This window comes from Hetaerina americana, unplaced genomic scaffold, assembly GCF_022747635.1.
Source record: "Hetaerina americana unplaced genomic scaffold, ioHetAmer1.1.p SCAF_7, whole genome shotgun sequence".
In the NCBI taxonomy this organism is placed as follows: domain Eukaryota; kingdom Metazoa; phylum Arthropoda; class Insecta; order Odonata; family Calopterygidae; genus Hetaerina; species Hetaerina americana.
Genome location: NW_027287316.1, coordinates 71442205 through 71460337, shown reverse-complemented (window position 1 = coordinate 71460337; position 18133 = coordinate 71442205). Strand labels below are relative to the sequence as shown.

General features: G+C 41.3%; 1 long non-coding RNA gene across 1 annotated transcript in view; it reads right to left on the bottom strand.

Moving 5' to 3' along the window:
- The window catches only part of LOC139696227 (uncharacterized), a 146153-nt gene that overhangs the window by 45298 nt on the left and 82722 nt on the right, over positions 1 to 18133 (bottom strand). The gene's annotated exons all lie outside the window — the stretch shown is intronic.

The following is an 18133-nucleotide window of genomic DNA, read 5'->3' as shown; positions in this document are numbered from 1 at the left end:
AGTGCTTTGCGTGGTTACGAGATTATTTATACTACAGTAATTTTGGGGGAGCGCTTTTTCAAACGGCTTCGATTACAGCAATCTTTGACTAAATTGCCATAAGAATTGCGTTGTTCTATACGATTAAACCCAAACAGGACGTCATAGTCTAAAGGTATATCTTTCCAGAACACTTAAAACAGGAACATTTCAAACTGTCTTCCTAATACCGCTTCGTCACTTCAAACTAACATATGTGTTGACGGTCGCTATTTTGTGATAAATGGACGTTTTTATGTCTGTCTGCTCAAGGTATTCGGAACTAGTAGGTACAGAGTGTGCAGTACGATATGATGAAAAAGTGAAAGTTATGCTAATATTTGCCACGTCTTCTTGGAAGTATGTCTTGGTTGGGCCAACAATGGCCGCATTGCCCTACTTGCCTTTAAATGACGAAAATCTGCTTTGAGTTATCGGGCGTTGTTCAGAATGACAAGAAAATTACAAATAATTCCAAATTACTAATTACGTTATTTAAGTTATCTGGTAATCAGTAGAGCACTTTTAATTTTGGTTCAGATTCTAACTCTGCATATCCTCCCCAAGTGAATTAAGGAATACAAATGTTACCTTAATAGGTTCAAAATGGAAGTAACTTCATAAAACCCTCGTTTCGAGGAGCAGACAAACAATTGATTCCCTTAAACGCTTTTTAAATGGAAACAATAAAAAAAAGTTACCCACACGTGTCTCGAAAAGACTCAATTTGTAATGAATTCGATCGACAAAATTGAAATAAATATCAGGTGTCCCATGCGTGGTCATTGGAATTCCTCCCCCTACACCCAACAAGGAATATCCCTGAAATGTTACCAACTACGGGAGTCTACGAGTAGTTCCAACATCCGTGCGTGATTTTTCAAACAATTTAAAACATTTTAGAAATTGGTGGGACTTCCAAGCAGAGTTCTATAGGCTTCAGAGGCATATATTCTAAATAATTGATAATGCCTTCAGGAATTTTCGCCAAGTTTACGTACAAGTTTAAACTAAATAAATATGCACACGTTAGCTATGTCAAAGATGCTAAAATGGAAAGCATGATGTAACCAAACAAATCTTCAATGACTTTCGGGTCGGTTACCACACTGAAAGAATAATTGTGGCCACATAGCTCGTATTTTCCCCACGGCTACAGCGAGTTACACTCACAAGTTGCGTCGATGTTTTTTTTAATTCAACAATTCCGAAAACAGCTAAGTTTTGACATTTTACATCGGATTATGAACATAAATAACGTCTTATTAGCATTTGCTAATTGGTCTTTATCATTAACGCCGCAGGTTGAAGAAAATCCACCTAGGCGGCGTGAATAGAAACCACGGTTTATATGGGTTAACAGTGGAGGACGTTACCCCACCCCCTGCGAGACGGTCTAGTTCATAGAACTTCCGCATAAAAGGAAACTTCCTGGCTAATTACCTGCACCTAACGAAGCTGTGAAGCAAAAAAGATAATAGAAGAATGCTTTTCAAGCGATGAGAAACACTTTGGCAAGTTTACACCCATTTTTTCAATCCAAAAAATTCTAAACGTGGTTATAGTTCACTCAACATGAATGCTCACTCTCGTGTATCGCAAAAATACGAACTATTTTGACAAATTATCGATTTTTATCGAGTTGATATGCTTTAAGTTAGAAGAAAATATCGTTAGTCAAAATCAAAATTTCCATTAACAACCCTTTCGTAACCTAGGGATGAAAACCCCTTTCATGCTCTCAGTTTTCAGCTTTTTGCCTGCGGTGAGAAAGAATAGGCGGGGATAAAACAATGAGCAATGCAGGAGGACGCGCCCCGCGCGGGTGGTGCAGCGGAACGGCGTGTGCTCCCGACCCCGAACCGAAACGGGACTGCACTGCACGGGGTGACTATGGAGCCAGTTGGAGCGAGACGTGCGATGAGGCAGGAGATAAAGCAATAACGCCCCCCGGACCACTCTCTCCCTTTCTCCGGAGACGAGCGGGGAGGACGAGGGGAGGGCGGGGAGGGGAGTGGGGAAAACAAAAGGACAAACACTTGGCGACATCTGGTGGAAGATATTGAGGCCTGACGACGCAAGTCCGCGAGAAAATCCGAGACTCGAATTTGAATACTTTTTAAGGGGGAAATCGTTTTTACTCTCTCGCGACGCTCGCTAAACTTGCCAGCCACGACCTACTTCGTCCGGTTCGAAAGCATTTCGCGACACTTGGGAGCGGGGGAAAAATTGGCGGGAGAGAAAGAGGGAGAGGAAAAGAGAAAAACGGCATCCGCGGGGAAGAAAAAGAAGACGGTGGGAATGAGTCCTCCTCGGCGACCTTTTGAAGTGCTCGAAACGCTCGCGGCCAAACAAGAGGATCCATCTCCGCCCCCCTCTCCCCCCGGTGGTCCCCTCGACGTGACACCATTCGAAGCGCACGAGAATCCAATAGTAAATAGTTACGGCCGGGAGCGAATATTGATCAACTTGTCTAACAATATATCCGTGAAAAAAAACGAGAGGGCGTCGAGCGAATCCACTCCCCTTACCCTCTTGTGCGATGCGTACATGCGGTTTGCACAGAAATGAGGATTTATTACACGATATGAAAGTTTGAAGCTCGCACAAGAGGCAACTCAAGTTTTTTTTTTTTTTTAAGAGGAGGAAAATAAACTATCCGGGAACGGAGCAATACAGAAACGCTCCGCGTGGTCGTTCATATTTTTCATCACCGCCACTTCTGAACCACGATTCCCTCCTAAAATATCTTCAAGGCTAAGACTTTGAAACTACTTTTCCCCCAAATGTTTTCCTTATCCCAATGGCCTTCACAAATCTTCCTAAAAATAAAGAATATTTTCGTTTAAATATCGGTCTCATTAAAAAGTATTACTCACAGAAGTAATTACTGAAAATGGAATGTACCCTGGCTCGGCATGCGACGAATCGTTTCACTGCGAAGCATTTCCTGGCTTCGAAGCAATGAAGGTCACAGTCTGCAATCTAGCAAATACGCTGTCCGAATCTTAGAAACTTAATTTCTAATACACACATCTAAACTACAACAATAAAATTATTAATGACCAGGTGGAGAATACATTCTATAAAAATTGTTCAAGACCATACAGTTTTAAGAACAGGATCTCAATTACCAGACAAAGAGTACCGTTTCAACAAAATTGACAGAAAATGAAAGACTCTTGCGAGGAATTTGAAATTATAGCGGTTATTACTAGAGAAATGCGGCTGCTAACGCCGTTTTCACCCTTAAGCGTGCGTGTGTGATGAGGGAAAGTAGAAATGAGGAGCGGGCTTCGGGGGAAAAGAAGCCCGCCGTAGGCATAAAAGCCTCCGTGGTGAAAGGTACCAGTTAACAGAGTTTAACGACACAATCGGACAGTTAACTGCACTTCAGATGCTTTGAAAACACCGGCGCAAGGCCAGGGTCAAGTATTGGAGGACTCACAAATTTTAACGCCGCACTGGTTCGAACCCGGACCCTAAGGGACGATAAACTGTGTTAGCATCCTGAACACTGGACCAATCTAATGATAAAAAACAACAATTTGCTTGAGTTGACTGGGAATGTTTACATGCTTACCAGGTAGTTTCTGCTGTGATTTGTTGGGAATGATGGGTATTCGCAGTACTCGTAAAAAAATCATTGAAAAGGACGATGGCTTTAGTTCCAATGGATTTCAAAAATTATTTGGAAGGGAAATAACTTAACCCATTAGCCATATTACGCAGCTTCGATTGCAAAGGAAACAAATACCAAAACCTTCCAGATTGCTAAGTCCTCTCCGCCTCTCGTTTCACCTGGCATTGAAAAAACGCCTTAGAAAAGGAAATGGCGTTTCTAAGAGAAGCACACATTAAAATTAAGTTGCCATACAACAAAAACTACCGTAGCAGAAAACAACCTCGAACGAATAAACACTTCAGGAGATTTCAGGTGCGACGGGCCATTCTACGCCATCGGAGATAGTCACGCATACCACCAATGCATTTTACCACCAATGATGTACATACACACTACCGCTTTCGAATGCTGTCATTTTTTATCAGTACGTCTGGTCTCCTTTTTATCCTCTTCTGAATATGCGTCATGCGGAGAATTCACAGAACACTACAACGCAGTTGACTTTTTTGCGCAGATACAGACAGCGACAGCTACTTTTTGTAAGCATTATACGGGGTCAATCGGGCTCGAGATTTCAACTTCCTGCAGTTGGGAGAAGAAAAGCAGTTCCCCGGAAATTGAATGCTGGGAAGACGAACGATTTCTTTTATTAGCAGAAAGGGGAGGGAATATTGCATCAGAAAATAATCGAGAAAACACTGGCGCAGAGGGAACCACAACTAAAGCATAGGGCGGGCTGAGAACGAATAGCTCAGGATTAATGGGCACATTAAGCTTACAGAAACGGCAGGACGCAATTAAAATTAGTGGAAAAAAATGTTGGTAAAAAATGAAACCATTGAAATTGGGGCAGGTCGGTCGGTCGATTTCCCCACCGAATAGACAGTGTGATCCGTTTTCGGCAGTTACTGATAGAGTGCGTGACCTGTTTTGACGATGAGAAATCTATAAACAGATTTTCTTTCTTCCTTTAGACACGCCAGTTGATAAATACGCCAGGCCTTTGTAAACATGGAAAATCTGCGGCGAATTACCTCTCATTCTGATTTTTCTATCCCCTATAAAAGGGTTATTTCACCAACGCCGAGGGTACATTTTCCCGAAAATCACATTTCTTACGGGCCATTTGCGCGAAAATAAATTTTGAACAACAACTGAGTGGAATGCGCTCCTCCGAATAATCACTTTCCTAAACACGTTTTCGCATCAAAATCCGACGAAAAAGAGAAGCGAACAGAGGACTCACACACATTAAAAATAGCCTAAACCAATCCACTATCCTCATTCGGTCCGAGTAGGCAGTTTTCCGGCAGTTCGAACGGCCGTGGCAGAGGAGGGACGCGGAGCGGGGTAGTAATCTTGCCGACGGGTGTAAACGAAACCATGTTATCAACCATAAATGGCGGAATAAATTTCTACATTATCGCAGAGAACGATTTTTCGCACAGGACCTGAAGGCGGCAGAAATTAAACAGCAGAGGAATATGGGAATGGTAATCAGACCGAGGTAATGAACTAATGAAGCGATCTCGAAGATTTTGGGAGAGGGCATTCTAAAAGGTTTTCTATGGCGCGATAATGAGAGAATATTAAAGAGGATAGGAGATTTGGACGGCCGAGATAATGGATTCAGTACCCTCTCTTCTTCGCATTTTCGTGATTAGCTCAACGCACATTAGCATTCCGTAGCATAAGTGTTATTTGTGATAAATTCATTGTTTTCACTATCCGGACTCCTCGGTTAAACACGAATTATTGCATATATACCGGTATCCATTTCAAAATTAACTACCATACACAACCGAGGCTGCTATTCAAACACATCTAGTACCCATATTACGGTGTGCAGTCTCGCACGGACTGTAGTATAATTCGCAAAATTTGATATGAACTGAATACAATTGAATTACTTCAGCATTCTAATTTCGTTTCTATAGCTTTTTAATTAAAAGAACACCTTTAAACATTGACCCGCTGGGGTGTGCGTGGCGGATGAGAGAGTCGGAACAGCCATTGCGAGGATACGTTTTAAGTCATTGGTGTTCATTATCATCTGGGCTTTTAAGTGTATATAGTAGGTGGAGGAAACGTCTAAAGGGGCACGGGAAGAGCTGGAGATAGGAATGAAACTCGGTGAGGAATTCATAAAATCAAGTTTGCGAATGATCAAGCTTTAGTTTGCCAGTCAGGTGGTGTGATTATCATTGATTTAAACCTAAAACTTGGAGCACACAAACTGGAGAATTTGGAATAGTTTACCTATCTTATATTTGGAGTATATTGGACCAAGAGGATCAAAGAAGAAGAGATGTGTAAGGCAAAGGAACTTTCTCACAAGGGGTTTAATGACGGGATTTCTAGTGAGGATTTTAATACTTGTCTTCCTTTTAGTGGAACTCTGATATGTCGTGTGTACGCTGCGGAAACTTGGTCGCTGATGAAAGATGACAAACGTAGATTGGAAGCTTATGAAATGTGGAAGTGGAGAGGGATGAAAAAGATAATTGGACGGAAAGGAAATCAAACGAATAAGTACTACGCATGGTGAGAAGGAAGAAGGATTTTTGGGAGAAATTCAACGGAGAAGGGCGGAAAAGGTCGATGCTGAGCATTTTGATTAGAGATGGAATGTTGAAATCTGTGATAGAGGGGAGAACGTTAGGCGAGTAGGGTAGGTGGAGGATAAGGATGGGCATACTGAACGGAACGAAGGCGGGTAGAATGTATGCGCAATTGAATAAGGTTTAATGCTGTGAGCAATATTAGATTGTGGTAGTTGGTTTGTGCCCACGAAAATAATGCGTAAACGGTAGATTGCCTAATTAGAATAATAATTGAGATACCACTACCATTATCAATAACTAGATACTACTAACATTATCAAGATGCTTACCCCGAAAAAACCTTTATGTTTGTAGTAGTAATAATTACAGTATATTTCTGTGTATTCTTAGGTCAAATAATACCAAAAATGGCAACTTTGAAATCTTCATTCCAAAATGTCAGCATTTGAACCAGCGGACACAATATTTCCCGAGAGCGAAGATTTACGAATCTGGAACTGAATGAAGTGCGCTTACATAACTAAGACCATTGGACACGTACGGACGAAAATAATAGCCCGAAAAAACACGTTTAATCTCCACGGGTGCATATCAAACATTTTGGCCGGTTCAATCATGGAATCGGGACAAGAAAAATTAATGGACAGAGATTTCAATCGACTTAATAGACGCAGAGTTAGACCCAGTCACACGTTACGACGATCGCGCTGTTTGACGAAGGTGACCAAAGCGTGAAGCCGCGGCGGGGAAAACCTCGGTTAACACTTTGTAGAGCCCTGATGGAAGGCGCATGAAGGCGGCATTTCCCACGAAACACCATGCATAAACACACGCTCATTTTGTGCACAACCAACCAGGGGTGGCACTCTCTGGAGACCAATGTTTAAATGCCTCCTCTCGAAAATCATATGAATACTCTTGGAGCCAAAGGTACATTTTTTAAGTGTACTCATACCCATGCACTCAAATTGACGATTTAACCATGTGTTTTAACCATAGGGTTCATTCCGTTGGGTTTTGCACATACGATATTTAGCTAATATACTCATCAGAAAAGGATGCCAAACTCTGTTGTCGCTTGAACAACTATGATAAAGATTACAGCGTCGGAGATATTCTATTAATTTCTTAAGATTGCCTGATTCTATTCCCTCACCAGACACACAGGTAATCATACACGTATTTTAAATTCTGTCGCATGTTTTAAGGTTTTATTGAAGCATGATTATTCTAATAAGTAGAGTACACAGAAAAGCATTTACCAAAGCCATTTTCACTTAAAACACATTTTAATTTGCCGCCTTAAATTATTATTTAACATATTTTATTGGTATGGGGTTAATGAAAAGTGAAAAGAGGGGAGAACGCTAGGCAAGCGAGAAGGGGTAAGCAAAGAATAGGCATGCTGGACGTCAAGAAGGGATGAAGTATGCAAAATTGATAAAGGGTTTAATGCAGCGTCCGATGTCAGGTTGTTCTGATAGGAGGGACAAGGAAATTTATCGCTGCACTGATATGTGTCTATCGAAAACCTATCTGAACCCGCAGAATACCAATGATACCTTATACGAGAATAGGATAAGGCTCTTCCCAAAAGATGAAAAAGCAAGGCCGAGGAGGAAGCTTCGAACAGGCAGACCAGGAGAGGAGGGAAAGGATTCCAAGAGAAGATGGAGAAAAGGCCTGAGGGAAGAAAAGGAATGGCAAATAGCGTAAGGGGCGGGGGATTAGGGGTGGCAGACGCTAGGAGGAACACAGACGCGGGGGAGAGAATGTGGAAGGATGGCGGGGGAAGGGCAAAAGAGGAGAGGGAGAGCGAACGTCAGAGATGTCAAAACGAATAATTGAATGCCTCCGGGACTACTCTCGGAAGCACCTTAAAAAATTGAGGGAGGGATGAAGAAAAAAAGTCACCGGGAAAGAGAAATGTGTCGCTTCAAAAAGTGTTTTCGCGCTCAATGAACCGAAAAATTACTCCCGACAGCTCTAAATGCTCCATTAAATAGCTACCTAACGAGAGTAATGCTCGAGGTTTAACTCAGCATAAACGGTGTTCGATGTGCAGTTTTAACTTCGAGTTCGGGGGAAAGATACTACGCTGTCGAACCCGGGGAGTGCATTTTCACCGAGGTTTTACAAATATACGCTCACATTTCCATTCGTAATTAATGAGTATCACTTCGCTTATTACTTTCGTCGTAAAATTTCACATTAGACCGCATCCTGAAAAGGTGCGCATCGAATACTTAGCAGGCAGGGCATGTAGAATCTACCAGATTCGTTAAAACACAATGACCGAAAAGGAAGAGTCACACGGTAGTCAAAAAAACCTCAAATCGGATCCAAAAGCTGCATAGAGAATAGAGAAAGGTTTTAACCTACTAGAAAAATAAAAATCCCACAAAACTAACTCAAAACAACAGAGTAAGTTTCTGCTGCCCCCGCCAAATTACATTGGTGAGCGCTGTTAAAATATTAAGGGATAGTCGACACTCATACAGTCGATCCCGTCAATAATCGTGATCCCAATTACCATCCTTTTTCTTTCCTCCATCCAAAATTCACAATTATGACGATAGAAAACATTAGATAATTATTCCAGATGATCGTTTACTAAAATAATAATTATGTTCTATGATCATTTATCATCTTACTGAATTTCTTGGCCTAGTTATATAAAATTTCCTGCCACAAGTTTTCGCAGAGGCTTGCAGCATGTATTCACGTCGTTCAATAAAGCGAACTTGAAAATTTTAACTCTGGAGCATGGATTTCGTCAAACATATTTAGGAACGTATATAAAACACGTGAATACAACGCAAGGATATTATACGATAAACGAAAAGAATTAAAGATAAAATCCAATAAATACTGAAGAAAGAGTAATTCAATCATAGGTTAATCCAAACCTCGAATTCCACTGAAATAGGGCATGGCAAGGGATACGAAATTTTTCCGTGATCTGCTTAATGCTCCGATAAAACTAAGAAGCTGAATTTAAAAAAACTATTCGTACGCAAAATTAAATTTATGGCTCCTGGTTGGGCATCTTACATTTAAGTATCATTTTTAAACCCATTACTCGTCTTCATGTAATTTCCCAAAATTTCAATATAAATACTTTCTGTTTGACTTAGTACATGTAAAAAGTAAATAATTTTTAACGATCATTACTAAAATTGGTAGAATAATATTCCTTGCAGTCTTGGCAAGGGAGGTTACACTTCAGCAAGTAAGGCAGTTAGCATGCCTAACATCCCTAGAACAAAAATAAAATAGCATACCAAAAATCTCATTGTGATTTGCACCCTCCGATTTAGATTTAGACAATCACGATTTAAAGGAATTTCATGGATTCGTCCAAAATTCGGGCACAGAGTAGGGAAGTACCTGAATTCTTGACTATGAACAGTAATTACATAAAACAGAACCAGTTAACTCGTCATCCATCACGAAATTAATTTCCGTATCTACAGAAAAAATATCCTTTAACGACTTGAATTAAAGACATGAGTATGAAGTCATTTATTTTGAATAATAGTAACCTTAATCAGCTCTTCGATGCTCAAATGCCATTTCAGTGGACAGATACGATGCTAAGCATGGGCTAGAAAGAAATTTCGCGAAAGGAATCGGGCACTTTTTTTGCTGCGGAGAATAAATGTTTTCTCGCATTTTTGTTGGCACCGTTCCCCAGCGGGAGCGGGAGCTTGAATAGGATTAGGGTCACACGGAACCACAAGGCCACACAAACCAAACGCACGAAGACACGAGCCGCTTCATTCGAACGCAAAACGAATCCAGGGTGCACAGGTCACCCGCGCCCGGCGACTTCCGAATGCCACCGGTGGACGACAAGTGTACGTACCTGTACGTCAGACCGCGAGCCGCAGGTGCAGCGTGCGGTGTGCGCAGAGGTGGGAGGAAAGCGGTACCTGCCGAGGCAAGAGGGAACCTCCGGCGACGCGGACGGCGGTGTGGCAGTTAACGGGCGGGATGAGGGCGAGAGGAAATCCACGAAGAGTTGGGAGCGAATGGGAAGAATAAAAAAAGATAAGGGAGGAAAAAAATGGGTATCCGACGAAGAAAAACGATTTGTTTTCCCTTGGCACTACCCACGACGTCGTTCGGGGAGCAACTGGGGCGCGGGAGTATATTCCGGCATGCCGCCGACTTATTTATTGAAACACCCTATCGTATATGAAGTCTCCAAGTGAAAGGGAAAATGGGAGAAAAAAATGCGGCGGTGAAAATCGCTCGAGCGGCAACGGCGGGGAGAACGGAGCGATTGGAATTGGGTCAAAGAACGTGAGCGCCAGAGGGGGATGGGGGAAAGAGGATAGGACAAGATAGAAGGGACGACGAAAGGGAAGGGAGGAACAGGTGAGAGGAAGGTTGAGGGAGAGAGCTGAAAGACCATTCATACTCCCCCGTGTTTTGTCTGCAGAGCCTTCGGTAGTAAATATATTTTTTTTTTATTTAAGTCGGGGAATGTTTAAAAAGAAAAACTGGCTGAAAGCCATTTAATATTTTTAACGTACGTGAGCTCGCGTAAGAGCATACTGTGGAGAACATAAAAATTATTAAACTCTAGGCGGTATAATTAAAATGTATACTATATATAATGAGATTTCAGTCAAATTGGGTCACATTTTAGTACTTGAGTAGAGATTACCTTTCTAAAAAAACAAATTAGCTAAAGGGGTAATAACGTATACCTACTAAACACGCTAGGAGGAGAGAAATACCAAATATTATTTTCCGGCGTACGAAGTCTTTATTATCAAGTGCCGTTGTAAACAAAGTCACCTGTAACAGTCTTAGACAAAAGGAAATGAATTTCAATGCAATACTAGGATTACGATCGAATCAAGTATTTTCCTTCTGCAATAAAGAGATGTATTCCTGCCATCTCTTGCCTGCGCTCTTTAGCAAGCAGCTCCCGTTCTGAACGCAACATGAAATAAGATTGTCTAAAAGCGCTTCTCCAGTTGGCACCTCAGTGCGAAAGCGGACTAATGATAGCGAGGCCCGCACATCAAACCCTCGTGAGGAAGCGAAGATGAAGCGATGAAAAAAAAAGAGACTGTATGAACGGCAGGCGGTTAAAGGCCGCAAACACTTTCCTCTTGCAACGGGTTTTCCGCTCCTTTCACCGCCATACACATCTCATTTGAAAATAGCCGGCGTCACGTCTCGGGAGGTTTTAAATCCCGTAGAAGTGAACTACTTAACTTCACCCTCTTTTGCAAATACACTTTCTTTAACGCAAGGGAGCCAAGTCTGGTTTTCAATGACTACGGATGGCAATAATTCATTTATTATTGAACCAGTGAGTATATATTCATTTACAGTGACGTAGCGGCTATTTTTGCACTGCAAATAACCCAATCAATGTCAATACCAGTTATTAAACCAAAGATAGAAAAGAGACAAACGCTTCATGAAATATAATGTTTGCGATGCGGGTGTCCTTGACACTTGACATTAGTGTCAAGTTTGTCTCACCTGCTATTTGCGCGCATCGGAGGAAGTAGTATCAAAACAATGCCCGCATTGAAAGGTAAATAATCTCCGGTATCACCTTACTTGAACGTACAAAATGTATTGAGCGACTGCGATCCATTGAATGACGATAGCTGCAATACGAATGCACTTTGTACACACACTACCGATTAATGTTTACCTCTTATTAGTATGTTCTCCTGGTAACTGCGCTGTGCTTCTTTAAGCCACATAATAGCCAATGAATATGAAAGTGTTCGTATATCTACCCAAACATCGGACACCCGAACCGCTCGAATACTTGCCAAGCATTTTCATCTAATTTTATCTCACCGGGTTAGCACATATTTCTTTAACAGTAAAAACATTTCGGGCTTTCATATTTTTAAGTCCGTCTTATTCTCATCTGTGTGTTAAGGCACACGTATCATTGGTAAGGGTCATTATGTTATAGGGTCAGTATCATTGGTTCGGGTTTCATGGTTACTTCGTGGACACCACCGCCTATGACCACCGAGGGTCGGTATATATTTTTCTTTACGATTTTCAATTTTTGAAGTCAATATAATATTCAGGCTTAATTTTCATGCTCTCGCAGTACTGGGCGGTTTCCAGCGCTTACTGATGGAAGCACTCGAAGGCATTGAGGAATGAACGATTACAAATAGAGGAAATAATAAACTTATCCTCGGCAGCACACAGCGTCTCAAATGTGGTAACACTCAAGTTTTTAAATTCACCCCTTACGGTTAACTTCTAAACTCACATTTCTCCGAACGGGATATGTGAAGCAACATAACTTTCTTCAGTCTCCACTGCATTAAGTCATCGACGAATACCCATTCATAATAAGTTTGAAAATATGTATGGATTAAAAGCGGCCACAAAAGTTTTTCGCTCGTTTGAAATGATTTAGCTCACGAAACAGCACAACGCCACGGCAAGATAGTGTGATGGACACGAGCGTCAGAAGTCGGCGCGGCAACGATATTAAGTATTAGTCTGCGAGGCCAACGTAGAAGGAAGTCCAAACGGTAGATAGGTCGAAAAGAATGAGCGGACTGGATGCTGAAGCAAGACGAGGATGGGCGAGAACCAGGACAGGCGCGGGAGAAGTGGTCGACCTGTCAGCGATATCGAGGCAGTTCTGCGCTCAGACCTTTCGATCCATTTAATTCCACGGATTTCCCATTCACGCCAGACAATCTTTTCCCCCTCTCCAGATTCAAACAATGCCAGAAACATCTTCATGGCCAAACACACTATTATACTCATTCGTCTTCCTCCCCAGTCGATCTCCAACTCAAGAGGACGCTGCCAACCCCATTTCCACTCGTGCCGGGGATTTCCGATGCGAAGGACGCTTCATCAAGCGATTGCACACAAGCGAATGTCACGTTTTAAGATTGTTTACTCGTGATGTTTCTGAAGAAAAAAGTGCCACTTCAACGATAAAACGGCCTCTTCCTTTTGCTGCAAAAAAAAACTGCATCTCTCGACCTTGGGCATGGCGAATATGATTTTCAAGAACTTGAATTGGCATTGCATTTTACTTACACAGAATGTTAAAACTCTTACTATTTCCGATCCTAAAAGTCGTTGAGCAGGAGCTACAATATGTCAGAAATCATTGAATAAAACAGTAATGTCTATACTCCCCTAGCAATCAGTCCTAGATATTGTAAATAATATTTTTTCCAGAGTTGATGATGGTTCTTTTCCAAGCGGAAAAACTTAATTTAATGTTTCGCAATACTTTAAATGTCAACAACTATTATTCCTCATTCGAACTGAAACAAGGAGCTATAAATAACTTAGCTGCGTTTCGGTGCATGCGAACTTAACAAATTTGTTTTAACGGTTATTGTCCCAGTAATAATAATAATAATCCCCGCAATGCACACATGTCTAAAAGAAAGCGTACATCGGGGATGTTCGTCCTATTATTACAAGTAATTGCACATATGGGCAAAAACCAGGTGAAGAGTTAAGCACTTAACGCTGCGCGGCCAAAATGGCAGAGCAAAAATCCAGCTTGATTACAAGAAATAATGTAGAAATGGGTATCCATAAATAATATAAATTTGTGCGTGGTAAATGTGCAGAAATAAAATGTTAAGTCAGTCCTCGTCATACTTATCAATTTACTTTTAACAATGCAAAGTAATGAGAAGTTTGTCGCACACCATTCTCCTAGCATTCTGCCGACGCTGGTTTTAATCAATTTCCACTTTGGGTTACCGTTATTTTAGTTGTTACCGTTATCTTTTATTTGCATGTCCTTTGCCATCACAGTCTCTTAAACGAGGTTGATCTTTTCTTTCGATCTAGACAAGAACCTTCCCTCAAGTATTCAAGGATAAGATTCACTTTTCGCAGTGAATGTCATACACCTTGAAGTTAAAAATCTTTTTTTTTACACGTTTTGTGTCAGTGAACTGAGCACCTATTTAAGCAGGCAGCTGTTGTTGTGCAAACTACCAGGCACTGATGACGCAGAATAAGCGTGTTCGCCTAGCACACGAAGCAATCAACTCGTTTTTATCCGTAGTAGAAATGATGCATCGGATGAAAAGCGCTAAGTGAAAGACAATTAAGGTTTTTCATCACGCATTGGTCGGAAGCCACCTTTTATTAACCCCTTAGCATTCTGATATTGCAATCAATCAGTCGTCACAATAACAAACCATGTCAAATTACCTACGCATTAGCCTGGGATTGCATCTCCCATATACTAGGATTTTGCGGCAATTTCCCCAATCATGGCATCATGTAACAAATACTCCTTACCCCCAATGTCACATATGCTGCCCTTTTCACTCATAGAGCAATTAACAGTCATCGCACGTACCGCATCACTCGGATAATGCGTTCGTTCATCTGAGCGAAAGGCATTATGCAGGAAAACTCTTTAAAAATGTAGATTTCACCACACTTTATGGCGGATACGACCCATTTCATCACATCGCACGCGATAATTTCAGATAACTATAGATGTCACCTATGTGACGAAACCGGTTTTACCGCAATTTAGTTTGGTGACATCTAGAATGTTTTTTTTTTATCCCTCGAGATGCTATGTTACAAGGTTGAGCCTGATGCCATGGAGACATTTAATCCTTAAACAATGAAAAAAAAAACAAAATTGAGGAGAAACTTCAATAATGCCAATATTACCAATGAAAAAAAGCAAATGTTATTGTAAATAAAAATTATCTACAAGCATTTTTTGGTTCATTTGCACATGCGTTTTTTATATGAATAACTATGGGTCATTATTATTCCCCGCTGAGGACCACTGTGGTAACCAAGAGTGGGACTTACATGGAAGGAATTTCCACCTTCAAAAAACGACTTTCCAGGAATTAACTATTTGAAAGGCAAAAATTTTATTTCGCTTTTGCACACACTAAAATTAAGTGGAGGAGGATATGAAACGCTACAAAATTCTATGAATCCTACATTGCAAATATGAGCAGAGCTGCTTTGTTGAACATACTATGACTGAACTGATGATATTCTTTACAGTGAATCAATTGTTGATGATTATCACATTTATAACAGACAAAAAGACGCTCATATACGAAAAAACAATACTGCCATTCATAAATAGGTTTATCCAGCGTACGCAGCTCTATTCTCGGACCAATTAAGTATAAAATTTACGTGTATTTCTATCTAGTCTCCGAGAAGATGTTAAACACATGCTCCCTTGAATAGGCGTTTCTGATCTTACCGTATTCAGTGAACACTAAATTGTGGAAAATTATGTGCGAGCCTCTAACTTAAAAAACCGTCGGTTTTAAAGACAACCGTCGGACAATAGAATCAATGTGTATGTATTGCCGTAATGATTGTCGCGACAAGTTATACCGTCGCCACCTCTGTCTGGTAATCGAAGGTCGTAGTCTATTAGCATAATAGTGGAAACTGTCATCGGTGATTTTCTACTTCGTATGCAAGTCTCCTCCCTTTCTTGATTCTCTGCGGAACAAATTGAAGGCCTCTGTCATCATTTTTGTTTTATTATACATACATTATCAATTACATTGTTGTCCCAAGTCCAATTTTCTACGTTCGCATGCAGACCTCGCCATGCACTATACTTTATCGATAGATAAATAGCACGCTACTCCTAGAGTACTTCAATGCGTCCCTCTTGCTGCCAATTATCACCATGGTAGAAATATGTAAATTAGAGAGGGCAACGATCTGGATGTGGTTATAGAGGAGGCTACCATGACTGTCGAACTAGTCAGAGCTCACAATCTAAACCTCGCCAGACTTCACTACCTATTCAGCAGCTGTATGTCCTCTGTGGCACAGTCTCCCAAACGATTTTATAAAAATCTTGAAAAAATTCATGAATTCCCAATTGATATTGTTATATGTTTCCCACAGAATGAAGAAAAAACACTTCATTCGTAAGGTAGTATAGTATAAATGAATTATAAAATCGGAAATTATACGACCACATTTTCGTTTGCTCGTGTCTGGCGTATCTCTGGACAAAGAGGCACGATCAGCGAACTACCCATGGTTGATAAACAACCTTTGTTTTAAAACCTAATCTTTACAACAGTGGGACCCAACTGCCCCCATACACTTGGCTGAAAGGTTTAATTCGTATTCACTCCTCTAGGCATTTCTCAAAGCTGGTATCATCAATAAATCCCATGGGTCACCGGTAATTTCATACTCCATTTCGATCTCTCCTTAATCCGAACCAACATAAACGCACACCTCCCTTCACGCTTAATCGAGATGTTCAGCTGTTCCCTGCAGTACTGCCCCTCTTGCGCCCTTCCGCCGTAGCTGAACGTCAGCTGTCATCAGCTGTTGATATCTGCGACTCGGAATATTATGCATCATACCCCGAGTCTTCCAGAGATCCAATATTTCGGGATTCCTCGCTTAAAGAGGGCGAGCTCCTTAAATCAAACAGCAGGGTTGGGAATGCGACTTCACGACCTTGATTCGGTTCACATTTATAGCGAACGCTCTCGCACGAATATCACGAGGGAACAAGACCACGCCAAGAGACCTTCACCGACGAAATGAGAGACCGAGCGGGATTAGCGATGTTTCTCACGGTCCCTCCCTTCCCGCGTCATGCCCGTCGCCCTAGTCTTGGCGCGCTCGCCTTCCACCGCGGAAACGACCCAACGCTGGCTGGCACCTCACGGATGTCTGGCTTCGCCCGGATGGATGAATGGTAGGTATTCTTCGGCGTGCGCTCACGGTCAGTCGGATAAATTTGGCGCCGACGCCATAAGCCCTCGGGCTAGGAGTCCGTTTCCCTTCCTGTATGCGTTCGAGTATGCGGACGGTGTAAATACAATGTTCGATCCTGGAGTACCATCCTCTGGCTGAGATGCAAATTAAACATGTGGTGAAACTTCCAAGGGGTATGGGCTATGGGCGTTTACAGAAAAGTTTGTTTTGCCTTCCCTCCGAAGCAAGGACGAAATTAATTCGGTACTTCATCGCCTGGAGAAAGGTATTACGTGTGAAACAAGCTTGGGCGCGTCTATATTTGTTTTTTTTATAAGCGTCTCATTGCCAGATACAAAATTGGCTATTCGATTATTGTCTCAATGAAATACCTTCCTCAAGCTTCATTTGTTTATAGTGGTTACCGTTGGATAATTTTTATAAATCTGTAATATAAGGCACCAACTGATGGACTTTTCAAGCGTTTTGAAAGTCACTCGCAGGATTAGCGAGGCAGTGTAGCAGATAACTATAGCAAATAGATTTTTGAGAAGTCGCTTCTTAAGATTGGAAAAGGCCAAAGAATAAAGAAAGAGATATAAAATCTTTTTAAGTACCCATTCATGACGCAATTATCGTCACTTAATATAGAAAAATTGCGAGAAAACTTTCGAACCCTCAAGTATGACAATATAAGAGGATATTTTATATGTTATTTCAGCCATTCTTTTGATCAGAATACCTCGAGTAACTAGTAGTAAGTTATTTAGATACAGATGCCAATTGCTAAGCACTCTCATAGCATAAATGCGTCCGAAGAGCCAGATACTACGGTGACGTTCATCCTACTGCATGCGATAACTAACAAATTATACCGAGAAAATTGAATTTCACGGAATTGAACTTTCACGCGTCAATTCAAGGGAAGCACCATTCTGATTTCTACCCTTATAAAATATTTGAAAATTCCGCGAAAATCAACATCCACCCATGGCCAACCAATTGGAATAGAATAAATTAGTCCAAGCTGAAGAGCAGCAAAATTCTTACTTCATAATAGATATCCATCAACGATGAATTCTCACCAACCTTTTAGACAAACATTTGGACCTCAGTACCGACTAATGGAAATTCTCCGCCATCAAATCCAAAACGGACACAGCGGTTTCTCCTCTAAAAAAATATGGCGGGAGGTGAAAGCGAAACA